Below are 6,792 nucleotides of genomic sequence, written 5' to 3' on the forward strand. Positions count from 1 at the left end.
TAAGTGCTTATGATGACTCTAAACTACAAATATAACATATCTTACTTTAAGTGTATATTGTCAGCAAAAAAAATCAAAGATGCATTTTTTTTCAAAATTATCGAAATAGAATGATTTTAAAAAATATATGAAAATAAACAAGTTGTGTTAGTTTAATTTTATTGTGAAGAAGTCATATAAGTTTGATACCAATATGTGGTGATATAAATGGAGTGAAAAATTATGTCAAACTGGCATAATTTTTTTAAATTGAAATTATATCACTTGTTTATTTTCATTTTTTTTTAAATTTGACCATTTTTTTAATGTTAAGAAAAATATTACACAATTTTAATACTTTTACCGTATATTGTTGTATATTGTTTTATTAGCCATGACATAGTCTCCTATTTACTTAAACGCTTTCATCATACTTTACTTAAATGAGACAATATTATTTTTGGTTAAAGTATATTGTCTTGCTTAAATAAGACATTACAAATTTAATGTACTAAAAGGGCCACAATATAAGTTTATTCACAACTCATATTATTATCCAATTATATTGAAGTCTTTTATTTCGGTAAAGTTGTCCAACAAAGTTGATATCTCACTATAAAATGAAGATAAATCATTTAGATACTCATGTTCAATAAATATTTTTCTTTGATAAAGACCACTATAAAAAGGAAAGGTCATGGCTAACATACTTGTTCTAAAAAAATGTTTTTGTTCGAGATAGAAATATTCCAATAAAAAAGATTACTTAAAAGTGATAAATATTTGTTGAAATATTTTATATATTTATAAAATATTTATGACTGCTATTTGATATTTTGATATACATATTTTTTTTTACGGAATTAAAGAGTTTATACCAATTTGTTATCATTACTATTAATTAAGAAAGAAAATTTTCCTACAAATATTTTTTGACATCTAATTCTGTAGCATTTTGTTATAGATTCCATCACAAATATATAAGGGACTAATGCTTTTCACACACAAAAAAGGATAATGAGAGAATAAATGACATTTCCAATATTACAACAATAAAAGAAAATTAATTATAATCACTCCAAAATGGGAGAAAACCAGAATGCTTGTAAAACAAAGTATTGAAATGCAAGTTATAAAAGAGGATCTAGTTTGAAATCAGTTAGGACTACCTCTAGCTTTAGATCACTAAACATGGATCTGATAGGTTCCCATAATGCAGCCCTCTCTTCATCGCATACTACCACTCTTAAGCTCTCAAGGTCCTTCACTGAGTATGGCAATTCAGACAATCTGTTGCAACCTCTGCAATTCAACCTTTCTAAACTACCCAGCTCCCCTATGTTTTCTGGTAACATCCTAAGACTTACACAGTCAGAAATGTCAAGAAAGTTCAGTTTATGAAGGCTTGTGATGCTGTCTGGCAACTCTTCTAATTTGTACAAGAAGTAAGCCTCAATGATTCCAAATTCACCAACTTTCCAATTCCTGTAGGAAGTTTTGAAAGTTTATGGCAGTTTGTGATGCTTAGCTTCTTTAGGGAAACAGTATCGGAGAGTCCAGCCGGCAATTCCTCCATATCACAGTAATCAATGTTCATCTCCTTCAAATTTGGAAGCACATCAGAAACTTTGATGGTGCTGTTTTTGAAGGCTTCGTTCACATTGCACATAAAGAAAGAGAACTTGTGCAGATTCTTCAGTGGCACTCCAGTCTTGCTAAGGAAAGGAATTGAAACCTTCTCTAACCTGATTCTTTTGAGATCAGAAAGATAATCAAGCAGCTCTAAATTCTCCAACTCAGCACGATTGACGTCATAATTCGTTATTGTCAGGACTTTTAATTTATTCATTTTCTTCATGAACGGTGGTAGAGAGCGCTTTTTTTCTCTAAGGTTCATCACTAGAACCTTGACCTCATTTGGCTGCAAGTTGCACCACTCTGAAGTGAATTCTTCATCTGCAAAATCAGACTCAATAATTAGTGTTTGAGAACTCTGTCAGCATGTGTGCATACCATATGTGCACCGAGATAGAAAGATGAACATACCAGTTGATATGGATAATGAGTGGGCTGCAATGTGATACTCATTCTGTGTAGTCCACCATTTGGGGATATTGTTCCCTCTGAGGTCAATTATTAGCCTATGCTTCTTCTCAGTCGGCAAATTTCTTGTTTGATGGATGGCTAGGTCCCGAAGAAGACCATGCTGCGTAACATAGTGGTAATTGTAGTCAACTGTTCCACTCGTAGTATTCCTGATCAATGAAAATAAATCAATCTCTCATTAGTCAATGCACAGCAAACAGCACAAACAATATTCTATTCATCTAGTAGAAGTAAATTTTGTAACAGTTTATAGGAGAAAGCGCCAATAGGATCATGGTTTCTATCTAGAGAATAACTCAAATATCAAATATTTTTTCAAGATGACTTGGAATGACTTTGTATGGTTTAATGCATGGATGTTCTCCAATGAGAAGCAGTAATTCGCCATACCTTGTGACAACAAGATCAGCCACGTTCCTTTTGACGAGGTCATGGATATTCTCCATTGCAATGTCATCGTCTTCATCACGCTGTTCTGCATAAATATCAACAAGTGCTGCTGCGGGTATCTTCTGTGCTTCAGGAAATAAGCTCAGGTCCATAAAACTCTCAGCAAGCTTAGCATCCAAGTCATCAAAGCTTTTTTGGAGGCAAGTAAGAAGCCCATCGCTATTAGAACTATAAGAAAGAACAGATTGACCCCTCGACAATGTCCTCGCCCTGTTGTGCCAAACCACTGGTTCTTCAAGACTTAAAGATTTTCCGGTTACTATAAGTGCCAAGGGAGAACCACTGCACCCTTTTGCTATCTGCAATTTATTTGATATGTTCAATGAAATCAGAAATTGCTCCTAAAACATTTAGCATTGTTTTGCTATTACCATTACTGGAAGGTGAAAACTTTTTTAGACAAGCATTCCGTAGTTACTATTTCACACACCACATTTGTAATACCATAATTGAGCAACAAAGAGTATACCTTCTTCACAATAGTATCCGGAATCTTAAAGCTGGTCTGGTCCAGGGATGCATGGTGGCGAAATAAGTTTAAAGCATCAGCTTCATTCAGTGATTTCAACACGTATGGCTGCCCAAATCCTTTAATTGTGAATCTTGATGTCACTAAAATCTTGTAGTTTGGGATCTGAAACACGAATTTCTCAACTAGAGATGCTGACTCTGGCAAAACACCGTCCAAGACCAACAATATGGGGTTTTTTCCAATCTGTTTTAGCAAATTTTCCAATCGATCAACTGCACCCTCATCACTTTGAAACTGTGGCTTCTCGTAACCATTGTGTTCAAACAGTCTCTCCACTATGGTGCTCAACTTGGGCACTTCCGCTAAGGAGATGAAGAATATGTTGTCCTTGAATTCACCTAAACAAATTTCAACATGTTTAGAGCTCTGGATAATCATTCTGAAGTTACTATTCCTTAGACATGTTTACAAGTGAAAATATGACCTTCACAGAAAATAAGATCTAGCTTCTTAGGCCAATTATTTTGGACATCATCAAGAACATATAAAGTACTTTCATTTCTCAACTACTTAAATCATTTTATTCTCTCCACATTCACACAGATATTCCCCTAATGGATTAAGTGTTCTTGTATTTTCATCAAGTTCAATGTTTCTGCCTCAAAATGGGTAAAATGTCCCTTAGATGAAACTGTAACGGCTTTCCAAATACAGCCTAAAACCCATTTGTTGCATTCTGACATCAAAACATTTACTTGAAGCTAATAGATTGCGTACTATGACTAAAAGTGGCAACCTCACTAGATTCGGTAGTCAATAGTATCCAGTAACTAGTAATGAAGTTAAATAACCACCTAATGGTTTGAGATCAATAGAACCAAAAAGACCATCAAACTACCTTTTCAAATAATACGAATACGAGAAGTGAAAGATGATGAGATAGACACATTCATACCTTTAACTTCCTCATCAGAACAAAACTTCTTGGCCAACGTTGACTTTCCCGAACCTCCTGTTCCAGTTACTGTGAGCACTGACCCCACATGATGATTATTCAGCAACTTGAACTTCAACGCCCTCAAATGAACATCCAGCCCAACAGTGAAAGCTGGGGGTTCAGGTGGAGAGCACAAGCCTGCAATCCTTCTCGGAACATTCTCCACAAGCTTCTCGTGAATCTGATGCAGCAGCATCTGGTTCTCCAGCACAATGACATTTATATTTCCTTGCATATCCAATTGAAAGTACAGAGTAATAGAATCGATCAAGTCTTGAAGTTTCTCTTGGGAACTGGCCTTATAACAGCAATTCCACCAATCAACTTTGGAGCACTCAATAACAAGCTCCTTCCCCTTCTCCATCTCATCGATCAGCTTCTGCGTTTCTGTAGCTGGTTTATCCAATCGCTTGTTAAGACCATCTATCTCCCTAGCCATCGGTTCTACTTTTTTGAGGATAGAATGCAAATTTTCCAGGGTGGCTCTGAACTTCACTGCCCTGTCTTTCATTGCAATAACAGTGCTCAGCAGTTCATCAAGCACTCGTCCAACAACAGCATCCAGAATCATAGCCATGACTACTGCACACAGAAACTAATTAACTAAAAACACCCAAAACCTGAAACTTTGATCTAAGTTCTAACACTGGTATGTAAGCCAAACAAACTCAATAATAAGGTACCGGAATTAAGAAAATAGAAAAAGTGTGGTGAAATAATAAAGAATGCCAACAATAATGCTCCGAAGTTTTTTTTTTCTTTCTTTCTAAGACGCTGTTACGTTGGAGAACCCGGTACCAGATATTTTTGTTCACATCAAAATTCTCTTGGATTTATAGGATTTATGTTTTCTTTCTTTTGACGAGGCCCTTTCCCTCTAAACCGTGTTTCGTGTTGACATGGCTTTGACATCAGTGAGATCAAGAATCTATAACTTGAGCAAGTTGAGGTTCACGCACTCTTGAATGTTCACATTGATATAAGGTAGTCAAGAAATTGTTTAAATAGTCGTGCTTCTTATAAATAAATAATTAGAGAAATGGTGGTATTATTGTAGTAAAATTTAGTGAGAACATTGAAGACAATTTGGCACAGGCAAAGACTTTTATGAATCCTGACTTCGACTAAGTTGACAAAATCACTCCCTCAATTACTAAGTCAAGTATTCTAGAGACAACTCGCTTAATAATGAAAGGATTTCGTTTTGTTCGACAGTTCAAAACTAATAACATCTCACCTTTCATTCTTTTCAATTTAACCATTTTTAATATATTATTCTTTTCAATTAAGCATCCTTTTTCTTGAATAGGTCTCACCGAAATATCACATGTTTATATTTTGTCAATAATATATTTTATTAAGTAAAAAAAATAAATAAAATGTAAAAACCAAGAGATTTTTTTTTTTATATATTTTATGTGACATCAGTTGACATAAAAAATAAGATTATTTGTAGTGACTAATTAATAATATAAAGATAACCAGTTAATCTTATTTGTAGTGACTAATTAGTTTACATAAGCATTTACATGTCGTCAGTGTTTATGTGATATGAAAACTTGTGTATCTTGACCCAATCCCATTATGGGTGTAAGTAGCTACGAGTATACAGATTGAATTGTTTCCACCATGGAAATACCAAAATATTATAGTTTTATAAACTCGAGAATTTTGCATGATTTAATTAAGAATTTTGCATCACTTTATTGAGAATGTTGATACCCACACGTTCAAACAGGAAGCACGTATTTGGAACGAGGATAATTTGAAAAAAAGAAGATAAAATGAAGTTGAAGGGAAAAAAAAATTGGAGAAGTGGTTGTTTGGATTAAAAAAAAGGATAAAACTCGATAAAAAAAATTTATGAAATTTTGTAAATAATTTATATATATATATATATATATATATATATATATATATATATATTATTTGTGTGATTTTCTTTTTTTTTTACTCTTTTTGTTTAAATTGTTATTAAAGAATTTATGTTTTACGAAAAAATTATTAAAGGTATTATTTAAAATCAATTCATCTTTTTGATTTGTTAAGGACAGTAACCACCTCTGACAATTTTATTTTATTTTCTTTTTAATAAATTTTTATATAATGACAAATTATTTATGAATGTTTAGGTATAAACATAACGAGGTGTCATGATGATGCCTAACATTAGGTTATTTGGAAGTAATATAAAACCTGCCTTTTTTTACTGTCTTTGATTCTTTCTTTTTCTTTCATTTGAGATTTTTTTTTTCGCTAAAACCATTTCCATCATATTTTAATTGATTCACTAGTTTGATATTTGAAAAAAAAAATTCAAGATATTTTCCATTCTATCATACACATTTTTTTTTTCTTTATACGATTTTATTTAATAATGTACCAAATAGTTTGTAAAGCACACATCTTATCATTTATACTTTTTTTAATATTTTTATTTATTGTATAGTGTTTTGATGATTTTTTATATAATTTTTTTTATTTTATAACTCATTCTCAAACTAATTATACTATTACAATTGTAGAATGATATTTCATTTACTATAATATAATAATGTAACGTTATTATCATGAATTTTGTTTATCACCACTCAAGATAGATGGTATTTCAAAGGATGAAAAATATGTCTAAATCTGAATTATTATTAGTTTAATATTTTTTTCTGTATATGATTTTGTTCAAGTAATATTATAATATTTGTTAGTGTAAGAAAAAGAGATTTCATTAAAATTTAGACAAAGAAAGAAAGGAAATAAACATTTAAAATATTTTTAAGCTTGAATATTT

At 32.1% G+C, this 6,792-nt stretch overlaps 1 pseudogene; it reads right to left on the reverse strand.

The window, feature by feature from the left end:
• Window positions 1–996: 996 nt before the first annotated feature.
• Window positions 997–4,954, reverse strand: LOC124844979 (putative disease resistance protein At5g66900; annotated as a pseudogene).
• Between the last annotated feature and the right edge of the window lie 1,838 nt (window positions 4,955–6,792).

This window comes from Vigna umbellata, chromosome 7 (genome assembly GCF_029865625.1).
Source record: "Vigna umbellata cultivar VRB3 chromosome 7, Vumbellata_1.0, whole genome shotgun sequence".
Lineage (NCBI taxonomy): Eukaryota > Viridiplantae > Streptophyta > Magnoliopsida > Fabales > Fabaceae > Vigna > Vigna umbellata.